Source organism: Aethalodelphis obliquidens, unplaced genomic scaffold, assembly GCF_003676395.1.
Source record: "Aethalodelphis obliquidens isolate GAN/ISIS:26980383/991018 unplaced genomic scaffold, ASM367639v1 scaffold18, whole genome shotgun sequence".
Taxonomy (NCBI): Eukaryota; Metazoa; Chordata; class Mammalia; order Artiodactyla; family Delphinidae; genus Aethalodelphis; species Aethalodelphis obliquidens.
This window is the reverse complement of record NW_020837962.1, coordinates 4,083,395-4,108,536: the sequence shown is the minus strand read 5'-3', so window position 1 is coordinate 4,108,536 and position 25,142 is coordinate 4,083,395. Positions and strand designations below refer to the sequence as shown.

At 47.6% G+C, this 25,142-nt stretch overlaps 1 protein-coding gene across 6 annotated transcripts in view; it reads right to left on the bottom strand.

Moving 5' to 3' along the window:
- LITAF (lipopolysaccharide induced TNF factor) overlaps positions 1-25,142 on the bottom strand; it is a 111,845-nt gene that overhangs the window by 17,732 nt on the left and 68,971 nt on the right. Inside the window, exon 1 of one of the 6 annotated variants that reach the window (XM_027117395.1) lies at positions 24,979-24,996. The exons of 3 other annotated variants lie outside the window; for them this stretch is intronic. The gene's annotated coding sequence lies outside the window, so the exon portion shown is untranslated. Of the gene's footprint in view, positions 1-12,065; positions 12,083-14,477; positions 14,515-24,978; positions 24,997-25,142 lie in introns of those variants that run through there. 2 more of the 6 variants (XM_027117393.1, XM_027117396.1) reach the window with 2 other exon arrangements.

Genomic DNA, 25,142 nt, shown 5'->3' with positions numbered 1-25,142 from the left:
CCTCTCACTTCACCTCCCACCACAGTTGCAAATTGATGTGTCTGCAGCCTGGCTTGGATGTCCCCAAACATGCCCCAAGCATGCTCTTTCCTCTTTGCCCCCTGTTTCCTTCCTTCCCTATGGGTTTGCAAATTCCTCTCACCCATCATATCCCTGCTTGGCTGCCACCTTCTCCAAGAGGTGATCTCTGGCTTTCCCAGAGAACTAATTCCTCCCGAACCTCTCTCTACACAGGGCGGAAATCAAGGGTGCAGGGTCTGGAGCCAGACAGCCTGTGGTCGCATCAAAGTTCCCCTGGGCATGACTTTGGTGCCTCAGTTTTCCCATCTGTAAAATAAGCACACTGGCAGCTTCTTCCTCATGAGGCTCTTGGGAGGATTAAACGAATCCACTTGCGAAGAGGACCCAGAGCCACGAGAGACACATATGCCCTCAGCACGTGCTAGCTGTCATTCACATACATTTCTCTGCTGTACTTGTCACGGGGCACCTTTCTCGTCTAAGACGTCTTCCTAACCAGTCTGTGGGCCCTTTAAGGGCAGGGATTGAAATTATTAAAATCTGCACCCCCAGCACCTAGAACTAAGCTCAAAGCATCATGGGTGCTTCATAGGGTAACCCACTGTCCCAGTTCGCCCAGGAAAGAGGGATTTTCCCGGATACAGGATTTTTGGTACCTAAATTGGGAAAGTCCCTGGCAAAGACCAAGACAATTTGGTCACCCCGATATTTCCACAAATGTTTGGAGAAAATGATACCTATGTGTAAAAAAGACACCAAGACCCATCTTGGATGGCATCAAGATTTGGAAGCAGACATAAATGGGAGGGTCTTACCCTAAGAGCCTCAACTTAGAATCTGACAAAAATGAAGTTTTTTTTTAATAGGAAGATGTTACTAACAACAGGTCTAAATAACAGATGGCCTCGCAGTTCAGCTCAAGGTAACAGGAGGGTTTGGCCAAATGTGCTCCAGAACTGGAATCACTTAACTGGTCTGTAATCCTTTGTCTCCTCCAGAATGCCCTGGGGAGAATGGTATCTCTCAGCAGGGCACCCTGTGATGTCCAGGCAGAAGGTCAAGGTGTGGGTGGAGGGACTTCCCTGGTGGTGCAGTGGTTAAGAATCCACCTGCCAATGCAGGGGATACGGGTTTGAGCCCTGGTCCGGGAAGATCCCACGTGCCATGGAGCAACTAAGCCCATGTGCCACAACTACTGAGCCTGTGCTCTAGAGCCTGCGAGCTACAACTACTGAGCCCGCGAGCCACAACTACTGAAGCCCGCGCACCTAGAGCCCGTGCTCCGCAACAAGAGAAGCCACCACAATAAGAAGACCGCGCACTGCAACGAAGAGTAGTCCCCGCTCGCTGCAACTAGAGAAAGCCTGTGCGCAGCAATGAAGACCCAACGTAGCCAAAAATAAATAAGTTAATTAATTAATTAAAGAAAAAAAGAAAGAAGGGCTCTCCTCACACCCTTTGGGAAAAAAAAAGAGGATGTGGGTGGAAAGAACTTGAAAAGGGAAGTGTGGAGGCAAGTAAACACAAACAAGACAAAATCAGAGACAAAAAAAGCCACAGTCTCTAAACTTCAAGATCGGTTCATTTTTACTCTTTGATGCAAGTTTCTGAGGCTGCTCGTCCCCGGGGTCTGCAGAAGACGTCCCTGAATTTTGCCGACAACCACTGCTGGTTCTTGTTGGGGTTTCAGAAGAGAGCGAGAAGGAGGTGCTCCCTGTGGCTGCACCATCCGTCCAAGATCTGAACTTATTAGCAGGCTCCTCGCTGCCACCAGCCCAAACTCAGTAACACCTGTCACTCCGTGTTCATCACCGGGTCCTTGGCATGGCTCTGAAGCCACTTGTTCTACATGGATGGTGTGTCAACCCTTCTCCAAAAATGACAATCTTTTCTCATGGGTGTCAAGAAAATTCAGAGGCTCTAACGAGCTTCTACCCCAAGATGCCATAAACATCAGCAACTGCTGCTGACACATGTGGACAGGAAGCGGGGGGGACGGAGTTCACACCTTTGCAGCATCTCCACCCTCAGTGCTTACCTACAACCAGCACGGATGGAAGGGGGACTCTTAAGGAGTCTCAGGTGACTTTTTTCTCCCCACTCCCAATCCTTTCTGGTGAAATGACCGACAGGCAGGCAGGGTCCAAAAGCAAAGGAGGAGGACGGAGAGGTAATGCCCGATGCTGAGAATTCTCCTTGGGCAATTGTACAAGACACATGGGCTTCACAGGCGACTCTGATCAGGAACTGACCTGGTGGAGAAGCAAGGCCATGGCCACTGAGCTCAGAAATATTACAGGTGGGATGTCTCTGCCTGGTACCCAAGATACGGTTGCATGTGGGGTCTTCAGAAACACCTGTGTGTGTTGCCTGTCATTTACAAGCATGGGCGGGCACCACCCACCTCTCAGGGGTCAGTAGGAATGACGTGGACCACGACCTGGCCTGCTGAATACCCAACAGTGATTTGGAGAAAAGAGAAGACATGGAAGAATGTGAGCAGATGGGGCACAGAGCGGGGAACAAAAAAGGCCCAAAGAAAATTAAGACGATAGGATTTTAAGGTAGGTTGAATGTTTAACAGCAGTAACTGGGACCAAACTTCCTTGGTTCAAATCCCAACTCTGCCATGTCTAGGCTGTGTGAACTTGGGTGAGTTGCTTCATTTCTCTGTGCCTTGGTTTCCTCATCTGGAAAATGGGCTAACAATCGTACCCACACCTTCACAGTGTTGCAAGTTGGATGTGCCCAGAACACTGGGCACGTGGGTCACTACGAAAGCATTAGTTCTAATTACTTACAGGGAAGCAGAGTAAACCGGGGAGGGGGTCACTTGCCCTCAGTGACACAAGAGGTCTCACTGCCAGGAGGCAGGAGGACCCAAGCACAGACCCCATCACACCACGTGCCCCTGTTCTGAGGCCTCTACCTTCACGCCTTTACTTGTTTGTCCAAACCCCCTACAGTCTGACCCTCCCAGCCCCACCTGCAGTGCATAGACAGAATAATGCCCCTTAAAGCTGTCCACACCCTAATCCCCAGAACATGCCTTAAATGGCAAAAGGGACTCTGCAGCTGTCATGAAGTTAAGGCCCTTGAGATGAGGAGATGATCCAGGTGGGCCTGAGGCAACCACAGGGGTCCTTAGAATAGGGAAGCAGGAGGGCCTGAAAGAGAGAAGGGGCCCATTGGCTTTGAAATTGGCCCACGGAGCCATGAACCAAGACATGCAGGCGGATGGTAGATGGATTCCGGCCTAGAGCCTCGAGGAGGAATGCAGCACCTTGTCACCCAGTGACACCCATTGTGGACTTCTGAGCTCCAGACTGTAGGATAATAAACGTGTTATTTCAGCTACTAGGCTTGTAATTTGTTACAGCAGCCAGAGCAAACAAACCTGCCCCCTCCTAGCTAGGTTGCCCAATCCCCCTCTGGCCCTGCAGACTCCCAAGGGGGCTCTCCCCCTCCCATGGTGGGTGCCCCCCACCAGAGACCTGAGCCCCTCAACCTCCCACCCCAGCTCCCAGGCATCTGTCCACCCACCCTCGATACTGAAGGAGCCCTTCTCTGGTTCAAACTCCACTTAAAGTCCACAAGTGTGGCCACCCCGCCACACCCTGCCACGTCCGGGGGACTTTGCTCCAACAATGACCCCTCCTGCCAACCCTGCCCTCTCAGCTGGCTTCTCTCCTAATCTCTAGGCTGGTTCAAATCTTTCCTTATTAAAAGGTAAAAACCAGGGCTTCCCTGGTGGAGCAGTGGTTGAGATGCAGGGGACACGGGTTCGTGCTCCGGTCCGGGAAGATCCCACATGCCGCGGAGCGGCTGGGCCCGTGAGCCATGGCCGCTGAGCCTGTGCGTCCGGAGCCTGTGCTCCGCAACGGGAGAGGCCACAACAGTGCGAGGCCCACGTACCACAAAAAAAAAAAGTGGAAAAAAAGGTAAAAACCAAAACCCCTCTCTTCCCTCAGCCTGGGTCCTCAGCCCCTCTGGCTCCCTGCTTCTCTTCCGTGTCCACGGATTCACCCCTGACCACCAGCCTCCTTCCTCCCTTGGCCATGACCCCTCCAAGCCCACTTCCCGTTTCCTGTCCTCTTCTCCCAAGGCTGCTGGCATCTCCTCTGGAAGGACTGCCTCACTGGCCTGGCCCTGCACCTCTACCTTCAGGGGCTGTGCCTCCCTGTCAGCCCGTCCACAGCAGGTCCCCGGGGACTCGGGGGTCTGCACGCAATGCCCATGGTCCCCCGAACTCCTCAACCCCACACCCATCATGCTGACCACGACCCACCCCTGGACAGCTCCCCCCCACCCCACCCCACCCCGGCCAAGCCAGTCTTCATACAGAAAGATGCTTGTCTCTCTCTAAAGCAGGGAGATGCAGTTAAAGCGACTCAGGGACAGATGGTCAAGCTTAATATCATCAGTGAGGAGTCATGTGGACATCACGCACCTGCTGATCTGACGGAGTGAAAAGGGCACTCTGGCTTGGTGGTCCTGCTCCCCAAAACCCCTGACCCCAGGCTCATCACAAGAAAAGCTCAGACAAACCGAAATTGGGCGACTTTCTACAGGGGACCAGGCCAGAACTCAAAACAGCCAAGGTCATGGAAAAAGGAAAGCTTGAGAAACTGTCACAGACCAAAGGAGAATGACAGGTGACAACCGAACAAAAGGTAGGTCCTGGATTGGACCCTGGAATGGAATCCACTGGAAAAACTGGTGACACTCAAAAAGTCTGGAGCTTGGTTAACAGGAAGTCACCAATGTCAGTTTCTTAGCTGTGGCGAATGCACCCCGATGATGTAAGATGCTAACAGTAGGGGAGGCTGGATGGAGCATACGGCACCTCTGCGCCGGCTCTGCAACTTTCCTGTGTATCTAAAACTATTCTAAAATGAAAGGTTTGATAGACAGAGATAACAAACTTACGGTTACCAAAGGGGGAAGGTGGGGAGGGATAAATTAGGAGTTTGGGATTAGCAGGTACACACTAATATACACAAAATAGATAAATAACAAGGACCTACTGTATAGCACAGAGACCTATATTCAATATCCTATAATAAACCATAATGAAAAAGAATATGTATATATATGTATAACTGAATCACTTTGTCACACGCCAGAAACTAACACATTGTAAATCGATTATACGTCAATTAAATAAATGAATTAATTAAATGAAAGGGCTGTGTTTAAAAAAATCCACAACTGATACCCAGATCTTTTTCACCCATTAGACTTGCCATTTTCACCCTGGCAAAGAGCAGAATGTTTGATTGTACACAGAGCTGGCCTGGACGTGGATGAACAGGCCTCTCTCCCAGAGCCGGTAGGAAGGTAACCTGAGTCTCACACAACAGAAGCATCTACCAAAATTTAACATGCATGAGTCCTTTAACCTAGCAATTCCTCCTCTAGAAATCTGTATCAGAGCTGACCCCATGCCTGGGTGCAGTGACAAAATGATGAGCACACAAGGGTACTCACTGCAATGTTGCCAGAAACCACCTAATTGTCCATCAGCAGAGGCCTGGGTAGACCAGTTATGGCGCATCCACACAAGGGAATAGTATGCAACCATCAAGAAAGAATGAGGGGGCTTCCCTGGTGGCGCAGTGGTTAAGAACCCACCTGCCAATGCAGGGGACACAGGTTCGAGCCCTAGTCCAGGAAGATCCCACATGCCGCGGAGCAGCTAAGCCCGTGTGCCACAACTACTGAGCCCGCGTGCCCAAGAGCCCGTGCTCCGCAACAAGAGAAGCCACCACAATGAGAAGCCCACGCACCACAACGAAGGGTAGCCCCAGCTCACCGCAACTAGAGAGAGCCCGCGCGCGCAGCAGCGAAGACCCAACGCAGCCACAAAAAAGACAGAATGAGGAAGTTTATGTGCAGAAACGCAGTTATCTCCGAGATGTATCAGTGCATGACAAAAGCCCAAATGGTGTTTATTGTCACAAGCCATCATTTGGGTACAACGAAGAAGGATATATGTATTTCTTTGTAAAACATGCATAAAATGCCTCCAAATGGATACACAAGAAACTGATAACTGGGAATTCCCTGGCGGTCCGGTGGTTAGAACTCAGGGCTTTCACTGCTGCATGATGTGGCCAAAAGGAAGGAAAAAAAAAGAAAAGAAGAAAAAAAGAAACAAAGAAACTGGTAACAGTGGTTGCCTGTAAGCAGAGGGGGGAGGAGCACTGGGGGATGCAGCCAGATGAATGCTTTTCACTCTTATACCCTAAGTTGATCTTTTGTATGTTGAGCCATAGCAAGATTACAAAATCAAAAAATTAAATTAAGAAAAAATTAATAAGTTAAACATATTTATAACTTTAAAAATTTACAGTTCTATAATCTATAATTATAATTTAATTATTTATATTAATTATGATGTATTTATAAAAAATGTTTTAAAATTAATGAAATTTAAAATAAAATACATTAGACCTTTTATTTTAATAAATTTATTTTATTTATTTATTTTTGGCGGCATTGGGTCTTCGTTGCTGTGCACAGGCTTTCTCTTGTTGTGGCGAGCGGGGGCTACTCTTCATCGCGGTGCGTGCGCTTCTCATGGCGGTGGCTTCTCTTGCTGTGGAGCACAGGCTCTAGGCGCGCGGGCTTCAGTAGTTGTGGCACGCAGGCTCAGTCGTTGTGGCTCACGGGCTCTAGAACACAGCCTCAGTAGTTGTGGTGCACGGGCTTAGTTGCTCTGCAACTGGCATGTGGGATCTTCCTGGACCAGGGCTCGAACCCATGTCCCCTGCATTGGCAGGTGGATTCTTAACCACTGCGCCACCAAAGAAGTCCCAAAACTTCTTTTTTTTTTTAATGGGGAAAAAGAGCCTCTTCTGCAAACCCATATTTGCCCTCCCCAGGTTGGTGTCTCTTGTCCTCCCACCTCTGGGTGAAATGACGTTATCATTAAAGTTACTGATTACTTCTCTTTGGTGAAAAGATGTGCACTCCACCGTTTCTGCTATATCAGCCCCAAATCTGTACTAACAACATCCTATTGGCCAAAATAAAATTCTTCTCTTCACATTTTACTCTGTGATCCATTTTTCAGGCGGGAGGTTCTGAAGGCTGATGGCGGATGTGGGATTGGGGAGGCATGGACCCTCCCTCACTGGGCTTAAGGAACCCATTTAGGGAGGCAAAGTTAACCAACATGGGGAGATATGGGAGCAAACGCAAACGGGAAACTGAGCCCAGATTCTAAGGCAAGTGGAGGGTCTAAGACAAGAGAAGGACACAGGCGAGGGCAGAACAGGAGGTGGGTGAACAGTGTGGCAGAAGACACAGAGGCAGGTACACCTGTGTCCTGTGGGGGCGTGAGCAGTGGTTGGCCAGGAGGGTGGGGTCGGGTTACAGGAGCACTTTCTACATCAAGAGCCTGGCCCTGGGACTTCCCTGGCAGTCCAGTGGTTAAGACTCCGCGCTTCTCACTGTAAGGGGAGCAGGTCCTATCCCTGGTCGAGGAACTAAGATCCCGAATGCCGCACAGCACGGCCAAGAAAAAAAGAAACAAAGAGTCTGGCCCAGGTGAGGTGGGGACCAGGCTCCCAGGCTGGACCTTCTGGGGAGGGACCCCCACGCAGGTTCTGTTTCATTAACCAGCAGCCCAAAAGTGACTTGAAAAGCCCCCCAAAGTTTTCAACCCCTGCCAGGGAGAATTCAGATTCTAAAAATAAGCCTCAAAACCTAGAATACCAGGAGAAAGCGACCACAGCAGAAGCCATCCAACAACTCCCCATCAGTATAAACACACATCCAAGGCCCAAAGACCCGTAGCCAAGGGGTCCTCTCCCCAGATCATGTCCCAACACAACAAAAACTCCAGTCTCATAACTTCTGGTGTTGCTTCATTCTGATCGAGGCCCCTTTTTCAATATCTCTCCCCTGAAAATCTCTTAACCATTTTCGAAAATGATCCCCTATTATTTCTCTCTGCCTTCTTGAAGTCAAGAAAGAAAGGAAGAGAGAGAGAAAGAGAGGGAGGGAAGGAGGATAGGAAGGAAGGAAGGAAGAAAGGAAGGGAGGGAGGGAGGAAGGGAAATGCTTGTGTCAGCATCTTGTGGTTCTGTGATACCCCAGGCTGCTGGCAGCCCCCATCCTACTCCTCCATTTGCTGCTTCAAAGCTTCCGAGGACTGGAAAACCAGAACCCAGTGTGTAAGAACTCTGTGTAAAGTAAGAATTACTAGTTTCCTTTGGTGCCTCCCATGAGAAAAGTAAACAAGCTTGGGCATTTATCCTGATGATAAATACCTGCGTTACTTGGGAGACTCCTATTTGCTTATTTTCTCAATTCTGGCCATAGTCCAGATGACTGTAGGTTTTATAACTATCATACCTTTGAAAGTTATACAACAGTCTTGCCTTTAGCAAGACTTAAGGTGAGAACAGGGTGGTAAACATTAGCTACTGCAGTCTTTTAAGGCATGCCCTGCTTCCCCTTGCCTATCCTATACAACCCAGCCCTGGATGACAGAAGCCTTCCCACTGTGTCCTAATTGCTTCCTGTCTGCAAATTAGATTCTGTTTCCCTAACTGGACTGCATTACACTCCTCCAGGGAAGGGCTATCTTCCATGTTTCTCTGGATCCCCCAGAGCTTTAGCGAAAGCAATGCACAGACAACCTCCTGGCAGAGCTGAGATTTCATGCGAACACATGGCGTATATATATCCCATATACGATGGGGGAATCTATAGTGCACACTCTTTGAAAGAGTGTATTTTTGGGGGGTAGTTTTCTTTTCCAGTTTGAGATATAACTGACATACAGCACTGTGTAAGTTTAAGGTGTACAACATAATGATTTGCCTTACATACATCACGAAATGATTACCACAATAGTTCAGTGAACAGCCATCCTCTCATAAAGATTCAACACTAAAGAAATAGGAAAGAAATTCTTTTCCTTGTGATGAGAACTCTTAGGATTTACTTTCTTAATAAGTTTCATTTATAATGTACAGCCATATTAATTACCTTTATTATACATTTACATCCCGAGTACTTACTTATAACTAGAGAAGTATTTCCTAAATAAAGACAAATCTTCCTTACAGAAGAATTCCAAATGATATGTGTAGAAGCCCCCTCCCTCCAGGAGGTGGAGATTAATCTAGCCCCTCCCTCTCCTAGGTGTGGGCTGGATTTAGTATCTTGCTTTTAAAGAATAGTCTAGGAAAAGAGAAGAAGACTATCTACAATGGAGAAAGCTGGCAAACACCACCTTAACCTAGAGACAAAGGTTAACATCATTAGCAATGTCACATGGGTATCATGTACCCCCTGATGTGATGTGATGCAAAGAGCCCTTCATCTCTGATGCCTTCTTCCCCCAAACCCGTAACCCCAGTGCAATCATGAGAAAAACATCAGACAAACCCAATGTGAGGGAAATTCTATAAAATCTCTGCCCAGTGCTCTCCAGAAAGTCATGAAAAACAAGGAAAGGAAAGACTGAGAAACCGTAGTAGACCGGAGGAGACTGGGAGATGGGGTGATTCAATGCAGTATGGTACCCTGGATGGGATCTTAGAACGGAAAAGGGACGTTGGCGGAAACACTGGTGAACTCCAAATAACGTCTGGAATGTGCTTAACAGTGAGCTACCAATGTCAGTTTCCTAGTTTGACAAATGTCCTGTGGTGATGATGTAAGATGTTGCGGGGCGGGGGGTAGTTGGGACGACTGGGTGAGGGGTAGATGAGAACTCCCTGCCCGAACTGCCACTTTCCCGCAAACCTAAAATTAAACTATAAGATGAACTGGAGCAGGCAGGCCTCACTCAAAAGCATTCAAGTTCAGTTTTTAAAAACAAAAGCAAAAAAATGTTAAGGTTTACTTTTTTAAGTTTTTTTTTTCTCAAGTGTATTTTGGTTAAATGCGAAAGGTTAAGTGGAGGCGGGGGTGATGATCAGGGGTTCTATTATTTCTCACTGAGGATGAGTGGATGGATACTTACGTAGGTAGATAGATAGATATCACCATATTTAAGCAAATGGGCCTTAGAGTTGAATGAATCTCCAAACCTCCCAGCTGAATGCACACTGATTCCCGGCCACAGATCTGTACCCCCTCCCTTAAGACAGATTTTAAAACTCTCACAAAGTGGTTTTAACCACAGGTAGGTGATAAACTCTTCTAAAAATATATCCTCCTGTTTTCTAGATTTAGGTATCAGATCAACATACAAAAGGGCAAAGCCTTCAGAGAGAAGATAAAGCAGCTTTTTCACCACCAACTTAATCCTCTAAGATCAGTTCTTTCAGGAAGAAAAAGAGGAAGACTATTCAATTCCACTCTCTGCCCCCACCGTGCGGCCCCAGAAAAGAATCTTGCTCCGGGTATACGTGCATCACAGAAATGACCCCAGGAAAAAAAGGCATTCCTTCAGCAAAAGGAGGACACACACACACATGCAAGTTGTCAGGTCCCCTAAGAAAACAGTCTAGTTTGTACACAAGGAGGAGAACCAGCTGAGGTCAAAGAGAGCTGGTCTTTCACAGTCGCTGGAGAAAAATGTTCTTTACAATAATGTGAGCACAAGTGAAACCTGATTTCAAAAACCCTAACGAATTATCTGACTTCTACATTTAGTCCATCAAATATTGTTCAAAGTTCTTAAACTAAAGGCCACTGGCTAGCAATCTTTAAAATACAAAGATTCTGCGACGCTGTGTTTGCTGTAATGTAATTTAACCCGTATACGGCACCAGAAAACGTCCCAGGCAAATGGTGCTTCTTAAACTCTCAGTCAGTAAGGAGGAAGAATTTAGACAAAAGGGGAAATTGGGATCTCCAACTCTCTTTGGGAAAGGAAGTGAGAAATTACACTAAGGTTCTTAGGCTAATGGACCCCAAAACACATTCCGATTCGGTCTCCCTCAGTTAAAAAATACCAAAGCTCACAGGGAAAGATTTCAGAGACATGTTTTCAAATGACATCTTCTAAATTCAGTCTGTTTCACAAGTCAAAGATAAAGTGACCACAATCTGAGAGCCAGGTTCAAAGATGGCATAACTACAAATTACAGTGATTTGTAGAATGGAAAATCCTTCCACTGGGGAGCTGGGCTGCTCCCCCACAATCAGAGAGGGCAATTTTCCCCTGGATTCCTGGTGAAACCACATCCCCAGTTTCCACATGAATGATAGTTTTTGATGAAACAGCACAATGAGAACATTAATGGGACTCCATCAGGAGACAAAATGACATGTACCCTGATTACAACTTCATAAAAAAACAGGCACCATGACAAAAGATAAAACGGCCAAATAAGGAAAACAGAGGCTAGTTGTTTCATTCACAGGGTGAGATTATACCTGATAATCTTCTTTATCTTTCACGCTTTCTGTAATATTGTTATTTTTTACATAACTTTAAAAGCTATCAGTGCAGCCTTTATGAATAACCTCCCTGGACTCAAGGTTAGGGCAAGTCAATGCTAAACTCTTAAACTGACCCCAGGAACACTGTCAATTCTAAAACTCCACGAGCTAAGTAAGCTTCAATTCTCCATCATCATTTTCCCTGAAGTTACCTTCTTCACCCACAAAGAAGAAAGTGCCTCTGGCTTTTCCGATCTTGGTGAATTAACCTCCTACCTACTAGGTGAACAGGGAATCACCACACAGACACCCTTGATATTTCCTTTCTTCTGTCCAGGTCTTAAACCCTATGAAACGACACACAGTTCTCCTACTGAAATAACCTGCGGCTAAGGGACAACTTCATTAGCTACGAAAGTGTTATCCTGACTGCCCGGAGTGCAAACAATAAGATGAAATTGTGAGGACCCGGGAAAGTACCACTTAGAACTCAAATAACAATGTTAAGATAAGTAAACACCAGTCCAGTTCAGAACAGGCCATAGGGGGGCCACATGGGCACCAAAGACACCATAAACACGTCAGTACTAAGTCTGGCAGAGTTAAGGAGGACTTATTTGCATGTTGAGATGGACCACCTCGCCCACTGAGCTATTTTTGTTGCAGTGAAAGCACAAATAAGGACAAGTCACCGTGCCAAGACTTTGGACTTCGTGTCAGATCTTGCTTTTTCCACCATCACTGTAGCTGGGGTTGATTGATCTTCGGTGGGAGAATTTTAAGTCCCTGAGGGCATACTCCCGTTCTCACAGTGGCACCATAGCACCTCTGGTTGTGGGTAATGGCAACAAATCATGCCCTGTCTATCTCCTTGAAAATGAACTTAGGCCTTCCGGTTCCTTTGCTCTCAGTGGTTCCCCTTTTACTGTTCTCAGCTATGGGCTAGTCCGTGCCTCCTCCGAAGCTTTGCTGAGCCCCTCCTGCTCATTCGGAATGCTGCCCATCTAAGTCCACATGTACCTTCTGCTACCTGTACTCAGGCCTCTGCTTTGCTATGAAACTTTCCCCGACTAACCTGGCCCCCAGCTCACAGCTCCCTCCTTTCCATTCCTTTCAATCCTTCCAGAGTCACAGGGGCATTGCTGAGCATTGGCTTTTCACCTTTGTGTGTTTCCATTTTCCACCCACAGCATAAACCCCTCAGGACCGGGAGCCATTTCTTCTGTGTCCTTTACAAGGCAAGGGTAGCACTTTATTTCCCCACAGCTATAGCATAAAAGCGACCACAGGAACAAAGGGAAGTTTACTCGCCAGAGCCAGCGAAATGACTTCTATCTAGTATTTTAAGAGACTTCAGAAATTGATTCTCCATCTCAGATCAATCACCGAGTCACTTAATCCACGAAAACATTACAACAAGGATACTTTTACAAATTTGAATAAAAGCATGTATTATTCATGCCTTAAAGTAACAGGAAAGAGAGAAGATGGACCTCTCCCATCGTAGAGCTACAATAAATGTTTCTTAGAGAGTCTGGTGCACATTTACATTCCAGAGCAAGGACTGGCTGAGAGGTAAGCCAAGTGCAGCATGGGTGTTATTCTATGCCAGGTAGAGCAAGTCACCTGCTCGCTGGACTCCGAGCCAATTGTGATAAAACCAAACATGCTGGTGGAGTCCCAAATACCAGTTCATCCCACTACACGGCATCCAGGTTAGTCCCATTTTAGAAGAGTCACCCAGAGACGTCTTGGGGTGGGAGTAGGAAGGTAAGGGAGGCAGTCAAGCACACACTAATGCAAACCATGTCTTTCCTTAAAAGGGCCCCAGGGGAACGGCAGGGCCAACCTGCATTCCAGACAGCGCCTGAACCAGGGCCAGCTCACCAGGCCAAGGATTTATTCCCCTTGGGAAGGACGGGTGGGAGAGTCTACCCTGACGGGCTAAGATGGGAAGGTCCTGTGGCTTCCAGAAACTGGATTTCCCAGCCACCAAAGCTCGGTCCAACAAGCAATGACATCAGCCCCACTTATCGGAAGCACAAAAGCCACCAGAAAACTATTCAAAGACCAGCTGGCCTGATCCCTGGAATGCACAGCCCTTCCAGAATACACCCATTTCCCATCACCTCCTCTCCCTGACCCTGACCAAGGGCTTCTGGCACAACAATTACCCCACTGCCCAGATCGACAGGGGCCTGTACAGCAGACGGGAGGGGGCGACCTGCCTATCTTGGTAGGGAGGGGCAAGGTCCACCTCGCCGGCATGTGCCACTGGCATCCATCCAGCACCGGCAGTGGATGGGGTCCCGGCCCAGCCCTGCACTCACAGGGTGCCCACCTTACCCCCCCATGAAGGGGGCGTCTAGCCAGGGCCCAGGCTCCCTTTGCTCTGTGTCCCGGATTTTCATCTGCTGGGGGCTCCCTAGGCTCTCGGGTGTCCACACAGTCACCGGCTGAGAGCCGTCCTGAATCCTGCGGGGAACCCCCGGGGTCAGGGGAAAAACGCAGATGCCGTGGCCCCTAGAAGTCGAATTTCTGGGACCGGCGTCCGGAAATTCGTCGGGCTTTTTTGTTTGTTATTTGGTTTTGTTTCTGAATCACCGGCTGATGATTCTGGAAATCTCAACTTTGAGATAGCTGCCACCAGAGCGAGTTGAGACTTTCCTGAAAAGCCTCGGGGAGTTCTCTCCGGGGAGGCGGCCCCGCGAGTAGGAAGGGGCGCGCTTTCAGGTTGGGGCGGGACGACCCCACCGCGCGCGATCCGCGGGCGATCTGCCCACTTAGCAGAGCAGGAACGGAACCAGCCTGTCCCGCGGCGGGAACAGGCGCCGAGAGGCTGGAAACCCGGCCTCACCGGCGCCGCACAGAAGATCGAGGCGGGACCTCGACGCCTTCCACCCCACCTCGACCCCGGGGACCCGTCAGGGTTCCCGGCCGCCACGACCCGCGTGGAGCCCGGAGCAGGTGCTCGCGCCGCACGGAGCCCGCTCGCTCCCCACCGCCGGCCCGGGGTACCCCCGATTCGCGCCCCGGCCGCTGCCCGCCCCCATCCGCGCCCCCCACCCGCGCCCCGACCGCCAGCCCTCCAGCGCTGCACTCACCGCCGCCCGCGCAACCAGTCGAGCCGGGAGGTCTGAGCTGGCGGTACAGGCTGGCGGGCTGGCGGGCGGGCGGCGGGGAGGAGCTCCCGGCGGCGGGGGCGGGACGCTGCGGCTTCGGCTTCCGGCTTCTCCACGCCTCCGCGCGCGGTCGGGACCCGCGCCCAGCCACCTGCGGGGGCCGCTAACCCGGGCCTGAGAGCCCGCCAGGGACCTGCGACCCTCCGGCTTCTGCCCTTCCCCTCCACCCCTCCGATCTCCCACTACCCTCGAAACACTCCGGGTTACACCCCAGACCCCGTTCACTCCCTGGAACCCCCAGTTTCAGCCCAGACCCCACTCGCCCCATACTGGTGTCTCCCCTTTCGGATTCTGCCCCTGCTCGTCGATCCCCGCCACGTCCCCGGACACCCTTGAATCTCCCCTCCTGATTTCCACCCCCTGCTCTCCCCGGTTCGCATGGGTCCCCCATCTCTGGCATTCCTTCTTCCCCACCCTCAGACTATGCGGACCCCCACCCTCGAGTTCCAGATCCCGCGCCAAGGGATCCAGTGCTCCCTGCCCTCCGGAGGGCGGCCTGTCTCTCCCCATAACAAATTTCTGTACATTCAGACGCATACAGACAGCCCAAGATGCTCTATGTGCCTTTGGCCAAGTGCCCACTTTCTCTGAGCCTCAGTCTCCTCTCTGTAAAATGGATATAACAGCGCATATCTCATAAGATCTACGGGAGAATTAGGTGAGCTAATGCAGGCAAAGCATTTAACACAGATTGCGTTAAATAAAACTTACCCTATATTATAAAGCAGAAACTAACACCATTGTAAAGCAATTATACTCCAAGAAAGATGTTAAAAAAAAAAACAAAAAAAACTTACCCTATCTGCTAACTATTGTACTTTGTATGCCCCCAGGGTGGCCCCTGGCCCCTAGGTACTTTCTCACTCCATCACTGAAAACTGGAAATCAGTAACTACTGTTTCAGCAAAACCCTTTGCCCCTAAACAGGTGCTGCGTATCTGATAAAGAGCCCCCATTATGCTGCTACAGTAATAATAGCAGCCCTGATCCAGCAGGCCCCCCTGGGAAGTCATTACAGGGCACTGATGAGCTGATGTGGCTTTGAGAGTACAGAGTCCTGGAGAATGGGTGGAACCCTAACGTGGCTATCTAGAGAAATGCCGGAAATTCATCGGGCTTTTTTGTTTGTTATTTGGTTTTGTTTCTGAATCACCGGCTGATGATTCTGGAACCTGGGCGGGGAGCTTAAAATCCCCCTTGCGGATTCATAGACCTGGATCCCAGAAGTCCTCTGGTGGTGGAACCCTCCCCCCCTTTACACTGAGACCCAGGCAGAGAGTGACTTGCCCAATGTCTTATAGTAAACTGTCCCCTTCTTCCCTGCCCAAAGCTCTTACCACCTTTCACCACGTGGACCCAGCTACCAGCAGCCACGTATTACTACCAGCCCTGGACATATTACTCAATTAAAGGAGGGGATTTCAAAGTTCTCCCCAGCATGAGAAGTTGCCACGTAGATGTTATTAGTGATGCCAATCTTTTCTTGTTTTAAAACTATAGAGACAGCTGGATTGTGCCCAACACCTGATGTCTTGACATTAACCCAGAGTATCACAGACCATTGGTAGCAAGAGGTGAGCCCTACAGAAAATATGTCAGAGCAAAATCTTGAAGAAACAGCCTTCCTCCCTCTCCCCCATCCCCTTCTTTCCTTCTTCCTTTCTACTGAAGGAAAAGCAATCGCACACCTGAATTTCCGTCTCTATTACTCATTGCTAAGGCATCTTCATTCATTTTTCTCCCCCCAACTGCTGAGCCACAACAGGAGCTGGTTTTGTTTTCTCATCTGTCCTAAACACTTACTGCATCCGTGAGTTTGCAATTATTTATGGGGAGAGCTATAAAACTGTAACCCTTTTTTGACCCCTGAAAAAACCACAGAGTTGAAATTTCCAACCCAACGCTTCCAAGAAGGGAAGAAAAGTAAACCAGCCACATGATCATCTTTTTCTGTGTCATCAATAGACACAGAAAAAGCATATGACGAAATCCGAAACCTTTTTTTCAGTTTTTGGCCATACCACACGGCATGTGGGACCTTAGCTAGTTCCCCAACCAGGGGTCAAACCCGCACCCCCTGCAGTGGAAGTGCGGAGTCTTAACCACTGGATCGCCAGGGAAGTCCCCCAAATCCAACACCTTTTCAAGATATAAAGACACTCAACAAACTTGGAATAGAAAGACACTTCCACAACCCGATAAGGAGCATCTACGAAAAGCCCACAGCAAACATCATCTCCATGGTGAAAGACAGGATGCTTTCACCCTTGAGATCAAGTACAAGCAAGGATGTCTGCTTTCACAACTTCTATTCAACACTGTACTAGAAGTTCTAGCCAGAGCAAGTAGGCAAGAAAAAGAAATAAAAAGCATCCAGATTGGAAAGGAAGGGGTAAAACTATCTCTGTTTGTAGATGACATCATCTTGTATATAGAAAATCCTAAGGAATCCACAAAAACTGTTAGTACAAATAAACAAGTTCTGTAAGGTGGCAGGATACCAGATCAACATTTAAAAAATCAGTGGCATTTCTATACACTAGCAAGGAAAAATACAATAACAAAATGCAGAAAACAGTTTAACTAAGGAAGTTTAAGACTTCTTCACTGAATGTTGCTGAAGGAAATTAAAGAAGACCTAAATAAACGGGAAGATATTCATGTGGTATATCGGAGTTCTATCAGAGAAATGGAACCAGAGATAGATAGATACATAGACACATAGATACACAGATATAGATAGAGGGATAGATACGAAACTCCTGAGCAGGAGCTGAAGCTCTAGTCCATAGGTGGAATTCTTCTGGGAAACCTCAGTTTTGCTCTTAAGGCCATTCAACTGGTTGGATAAGGCCCAAATTACCTAAATAATCTCCTTAAAGTCAACTTGTTGTAGAAGTTAACCACATCTACAAAATGCCTTCACAGCAACACCTAAATTAGCGTTTACTTGAATTACTGGGTACTAGAGCCTAGCCAAGTTGACACACAAAACTAACCATCATGGATGGTAATACTCCCCAAACTTATGTAGAGATCCAATATAATCTCTATCTAAATCCCAACTGCCTCTTTGGCAGAAATAGATAAGCAGACACTAAAATTCATATGGAATTGCAAGGGACTCAATAACCAAAACAATTGTGAAAAAGAACAAAGTCGGAGGACACACACTTCTAAATTTCCAAAGTTATTATTCAGTACAAAGCTACAGTAATCAAAGCATGTGTTATGGGCATAAGAATAGACATATAAACCAATGAAATAAAATTGAGATTCCATATATAAACCCATACATCTGTGGGCAATGGGTTTTTGAGAAAGATATCAAGACCATTCCATGGGAAAAGAGTCTTTACAGCAAGTGGTGCTGGAACAACTGGATATTCACATGCAAAACAATGAAGCTGGGGCTTCCCTGGTGGCACAGTGGTTGAGAGTCCGCCTGCTGATGCAGGGGACGCGGGTTCGTGCCCTGGTCCGGGAAGATCCCACATGCCACGGAGCGGCTGGGCCCGTGAGCCAAGGCCGCTGAGCCTGCGCGTCTGGAGCCTGTGCTCCGCAACAGGAGGGGCCACAACAGTGAGAGACCCGCGTACCGCAAAAAAAAAACCCAAAAAACAAAAAAAACAATGAAGCTGGATCCCTACCTCACACTATAGAAAAAAATGAATTCAAAATGGAAAAACTATAAAACTCTTAGAAGGAAACAAAAGTGTAAATCCTCATGATCTTGGATTAGGCAATGGTTTATCAAATATGACATCAAAAGCACAAGCAACAAAAGGAAAAAATAGATAAATTGAACTTCATCATGATTAAAAACTTTTGTGCATAAAAGCACACTAACCGCATACTTCGGCTATATTATGGGTTCAGTTCCAGACCACCACAATAAAGTGAATATTGCAATGAAGTGACTCACACAAATGTTTTACTTTCCCAGTGAATATTGAAGTTATGTTTACACGCTACTATAGTCTATTGTGTGCAATAGCATTGTGTCTAAAAAAAAAAGTACATACCTTAATTTAAACATACTTTATTGCTAAAAACTGCTAACCAAAAAAAAAAAAAAAAACTGCTAACCATCATCTGAGTCTTCAGCTAGTCTTAGTAGTAACATCAAAGATCACGGATCACAGATCACCATAACAAATATAATAGTAATGGAAAAGTTTGAAATATTTCGGGAATTACCAAAATGTGACAGAGAGACACAAAATAAGCAAATGCTCTTGAGAAAATGGCTTCAATAGACTTGCCTGACGCAGGGGTGCCACAAACCTTCAATTTCTAAAAAAAAATGCTATGTCCACAAAGCACAATAAAGCAAAGCAGCATAAGATAAAGTATGCCTGTATCAAGAGAGTGAAAAGACAAGCCACAGAACGGGAGAAAATATTTGCAAATCGTACACTTGATCAGGATCTAGTATCCAGACTTTATAAAGCACCCTTACAAGTCAACAACAAAAAGACATCAACCCAATTTTTTTTTTTTTTTTTTATTTTTTGCGGTACGCGGGCCTCTCACTGTTGTGGCCTCTCCCCTTGCGGAGCACAGCCTCCGGACGCGCAGGCTCAGCGGCCATGGCTTACGGGCCCAGCCGCTCCGCGGCATGCGGGATCCTCCCGGACCGGGGCACGAACCTGTGTCCCCTGCATCGGCAGGCAGACTCGCAACCACTGCGCCACCAGGGAAGCCCAAAAACAGTCTTTTTTTTAAAAAAAAGTTTTAGAGATGGATAGTGGTGATGATTGCACAGTATTGTGAATGTACTTGATGCCACTGAACTGTACACTTAAAATGGTTGAAATGATAAATTTTATGTTATGCATATTTTATCTCACACACACACACAAATTTAACTTAAACAAAAAATTGGCAAAGAACTTGAATAGACGTTTCTACAAAGAAGATATACAAACACCAACAAGCACATGAAAAGATGCTCAACATCTTTAGTCATCAGGGAAATGCAAATCAAAACCACAATGAGAAACCACTTCATACCCACTATGGTGGTCATAAAAAATTTTTGTTTGTTTTAATGGAAAATAACAAGCGCTGGGGAGGATGTGAAGAAATCGAAACCCTCAAACATTGCTGGTGGGAATATAATATGGTGCAGCCACTATTCTACGCCTGGTATATACACAAAAGAATTGAAAACAGGTATCCACAATTTGTACAGGAATGTTCACAGCATTATTCACAATAATCAAAAGATGGAAGTAACCCAAATGTCCACTAACTGATGCACAGATAAACAAAATGTGGTATACCCTTATGATGGAATATTATTTGATCATAAAAAGAAGTGAAATACTGATACCTGCAACAGTGTGGATGGACCTTGAAAACATGATACTAAGTGAAAGAAGCCAGACACAAAAGGTCACATATCATATGATTCCATTTATATGAAATTTCAAGAATAGGAAAACTCTATAGATACGGAAAGCTGATTGGTGGTTGCCAGGGGCTGGAAGGAGTGGGGTAATAGGTATGGGGTTTCTTTTGGGGGTTGCTAAAAATATTCTGGAAGCCAATAATGGTGAAGGTTGTGCAATATTTTGAATTGTGAAGTTTACTGAACTGTATAGTTTAAAATAGTTAAAATGTTAAATTTTATATTATGTGAATTTATCTCAATTAAAAAATAGGGCTTCCCTGGTGGCACAGTGGTTGAGAGTCTGCCTGCCGATGCAGGGGACGCGGGTTCGTGCCCTGGTCCAGGAAGATCCCACATGCCGCGGAGCAGCTGGGCCTGTGAGCCGTGGCCGCTGAGCCTGCGCATCCGGAGCCTGTGCTCCGCAAGGGGAGAGGCCACAACAGTGAGAGGCCCGCGTACGGCAAAAAAAAAAAAAAAAAGTAAACCAGGCATCTTACGTATGCTCTGTGAGGACATAGCAGAGGTGGGGCAGTTATACATACGTCTGTGACTGTTTCTCTTCCCACTGAAGATTTTGCAGCTGTATTCTAACCTGAAAGGGCCCAGAACAAGATCTGGGAAGTGGACACATTATATGCCAACACCCCTGGCATCACATAAACCAAACAGAAAGGGGGAGATGTCCTCTGGGTATATTCTGAAATTTCAGCAGCCAGGGGAGAAAAACAGTTTGCATGAAAGAATGCAGGCTATAATCCCATTTTTTGTTAAAAAGAAAAAAAATGCACACACATACACCTGGAAAAATGTCTTCACACTTTTTCAAGGATAAAAGAACGTGATAAATAGTTGTCTCTGAGTGAGGAGAATTAAGGATTTTTCTTCTCCTTTTGCTACTTTCCATTTTCTAACTTTTTTTTTTTTTTTGCGGTACGCAGGCCTCTCACTGTTGTGGCCTCTCCCGTTGCGGAGCACAGGCTCCAGACACGCAGGCTCAGCGGCCATGGCTCACGGGCCTAGCTGCTCTGTAGCATGTGGGATCTTCCCGGACCGGGGCACGAACCCATGTCCCTGCATCGGCAGGCGGACGCTCAACCACTGCGCCACCAGGGAAGCCCATTTTCTAACATTTTAAGAACAAACACAAATTGCTGGTTTAGGAAAACTAATTTTCAAAAAAGGAAACCAGTTGCCAGAAACAGCCTCCACTGACTGGTCTGTGTTATTCATAACAATGAATTCTGGTAACTAATGTTTCCATAACACCTTTTTCATTTCCAAAATATGTTTCCCACATACATCACACGATTCATCCTTGCAAAAGCCCTGTGCAGCCAAGATTCTTCCTGCTGAGTTACGCAGATGGGGAAACTGAGGCCAGGGACAGGCGAGGCCCTCCCCGTGCCCAGATCCTAGCTCACTGCCCTTGCCTGGGCTCTGGCCCTGGATAAGCCTTTTGCTTCTGCTGCTGCCAAGATAGAGCTGAAATGGGGTGAATTCAGGGGCAGAGAGAGGCCTTGGTAGAGTTGCCAGATGCAGCAAATAAAAACACAAGACTCCCAGTTAAATTTGAATTTCAGATAAACAGCAAGTAATTGTTTAGTATAAGTATGTCCCGAATGTTGCAGTGTTGCAGACTTGTAATATATTCTCAGCATTGTACAAGACATACTTAAACTAAAAAAAAAAAAAAAAAAAAAAATCACGCGTTGGTCTGAAATGCACATTTAACTGGGCGTTCTCTATTCTATCTGGCAATGCTACCTGCCTGGTGCACCAAAGCAATGGCACCTACAGACAGTGGCCCAGGTGGAAGCCCGGGTGAGTTTCCCCAACCCTTCAATTATGTGGGTCAGCCTTTCCCCTGGAGGTGTGGGAGACTGTCCCCAAACTAGCCAGGTCTCTGTCTTCACCAGGCCCAGAAGAAGTAGCAAGTGGGGCCTTTCCTGGCCTGCCTAGAGTGAGAACGTTGTTACCTGCTTGTGGGCGTGGCCCATTAACTGCAGGGAAAAACAGGTCCTCAGGATGAGAGGCCTGATCCCCTCAATAACACCACCTAAATGACACGCTGTGTGCCTGTGGTTCTATTTAACAAGATATACCCTGACCACAGCAATGGGCCAAGGATGCAGAATAAACCCCCAGTGCAGAAGGAGGAGGACGACGATGATGATAGTGATGGGAAACACTAACACTAACCCTACCCCTGCTGGATGCTGGACACTTTTATATCCATGATCTCCTTTTCTTTAAAAAAAACCCTCCTGTTTTACAGATGAGGCATCTGAGGCCCAGAGAGGTTAAGTAACAAGCCCCAAGTCACAAAGCAAGAAGGTGCCTGGATTTGAACCAAGTCCAGCTGACTCCTGAGACTGTCGCACAGCCTTCTCACTCCCTCAGCTGATGTGTCCTGGGTGCCAGGACTGTTCCAAGGCCAAGAGCTGGGGTAACAAAACAAAGGGCAAAGTCCTAACTCCCCTGGATTTTATGTTCTGGTTCGGAGCAGGAGCTAGATAATGAATCAATAATGAGCACCCTGTGTCTTTGCAATCATCCCTGGCTCTTTCTAATTGCTGTAGCTTCCCAGAAACAAATGTTTTCATGGCACAGAAGAGCTTCGTTCTCTGGGATCCATTCCAACAGCCCCGGGTGGGGAGAAGGGGCTTTGTGGGTGGAGCCTGAATCCTAGAATCATATTTATTTAACAAATGGTGCTCCCAACAACCCTGTGAGGGAAGTATTATCATCTCTACTTTACAGATGTAGCCATTGGAACCCAGAGAGATTAAGCAAGTTGCCAAAAGTCACACAGCTAGTAATGGCAGCAGTGGCAATTTGAACCCAGGCTGGCTGGCTCCATGTTTAGTCACCACGCTGTGGAGAGCTTCTTGGTGTAGAGCCTTCTAGGTCACCCAGACCTGTATCTTTCAGGCTATTGAACCTCAGAGTCTTTCCCTCCAATGTAGCCTCCTACAGAGCCGCAACCCACAAAACAAAAATAAGCATTTCCAAGCAACACCTGGCCCTCCCCAGTCTGAAAGGGAACAGCCAACTTCCCACCTCCACCCCCCAGCCAAGGTCTCCATGCAGGTTCCTCTCTTCTCTTGGAGCACCCACAGAGGCCCTTGGCCACTTTTCCTTAATATTTTTGTATGGAGATGTAACTGACATATAACATTATATATTAGTTTCAGGTGTACAACATAATGATTCCATATTTGTACATACTGCAAAATGATCGCCACGATAAATGTAGTTAACATCCATCACCAAACATAATTACACATCTTTTTTCTTCCTTGTGATGAGAACTTTTAAGATCTATTCTCCTAGCACTTCCAATGCAGGGGCGTGGGGAGGCGGGGCGCGGCCCTGATTCAATCCCTGGTCGGGGAACTAGGATCTGCATGCCGCACGGCACAGCCAAAAAAAAAAAAAAATTCCACATGTAAGTGACATCATATGATAGTTGTCTTTCTTGGTCTGACCTGTTTCACGGAGGCCCTCCATGTCTTGCACCACTGTCTTTCCAGGTGCCCCAAACACCAGAGCCACCTTTCCATTCAACTTTCAAAGGGACTTCCTCATTTGGGGTTTTCTCCCGGGCACATCGGTGGACTGATTCTGCAGTTCCTGGAATTTGAACCTAAATGCCAGTGTTCGTCCATCAGCTGGTCTCTCTTCCGGCCAGAAGGAGAAGTGCAGGCCAGGGGCGGTGACTGTAGGTCTGGGAAGCCTGGAATTGCCCAACCTCCAGAGGGTCAGACCAGGGCTTGGGGGTGGGAGGTGGGCAGTCAGGCGCCCTCTGTTGAGGAAATAGATGGAGCAGTGGTGATGACATCAGGTCTGACACAAGGCCTGGGTCCCAGTCCCCGTCTTGGCTCCTTCCCGGTGGCTGGACCTCAGCCAGCCCCTACTTCCAGACTCTCTTTTCTCTGCTGCCCCAGCATCTCCAGTGAGGTCGTGACAATGAGACGAACTCGTGAAGGGCAGTGGCCTGGCACATAGGAAGGCTTCAGGTGTTCATAACTGCTATTATTATCGTGTTGCTGTTGCTGCTGCTGTAGTTGTTTTTAACTGAATTGAAGTTGATTGACAATGTTGTGTTAATTTCTGCTGGACAGCAAAGTGATTCAGTTACACACATACATACATTCTTTTTCATATTCTTTTCCATTATGGTTTATCACAGGATATTGAATATAGTTCCCTGTGCTATATGGTAGGACCTTGTTTTTTTTTTTTTGCGGTACGCGGGTCTGTCACTGCTGTGGCCTCTCCCGTTGCGGAGCACAGGCTCCAGATGCGCAGGCTCAGCGGCCATGGCTCACGGGCCCAGCCGCTCCGCAGCACGTGGGATCTTCCCGAACCGGGGCACGAACCCGTGTCCCCTGCATCGGCAGGTGGACTCTCAACCACTGCGCCACCAGGGAAGCCCAGTACCTTGTTTTTTATCCTTACTATATGTAATAGTTTGCATCTACTAACCCCAAACTTGTTGCCGTTGTTTTTAAGCACCTCTTCCATCAAAACCAAATACCCACAAGGCCTATGAGCCCTTTGTTTCTGGAATCACACTTTAGATCTGCTAGCAGCAGCCACAGCTCCGTGATAAGAAAATAATCCCACTCAAGCAAATATACTCATGACCCATCCTGAGCTCCTGACTCAGTTTCCCCACAGTCTAGAGAGGTATCAGGCCCTCCCTAAGGCCTCCAGAGCCCCACGTGATCTAAGCCTCACTACTTCTCTGTCCTCGTCTCCAAACACCTTCAATCTCACTCACTCTGCTTCAGCCACACAGGCCTCTCTGCTGTTCCAGCACTGTCCTGCCTCAGGGCCTTTGCACTGGCTGTTTCCCCCTGCCTGAACCACTGGCACCCCAGGTATCAACACGGCTGGCTCCCTCCTTCAAGCCTTTGCTTAAATGTTACCTTCTCAACCAGGCCCACCCCGACCACCCTCTCTGAAATTACAGCCCCTCCCTCACACTCGACCCCATCCCCACTTTTCTGAAACACTTACTACCCTTTCATGAACGACATCGTGTTTATTATTCCACATCTGATGGTGTGCTGCTCACGGAGGTGTCCCAGATGCCCAGCACAAGCCTGGCACTGGAATAAAGAGAAGGCAGGCTGGAGGGGAAGTGGGGAACACCTTGATGTCCCTGACACCCCCCATTTCCC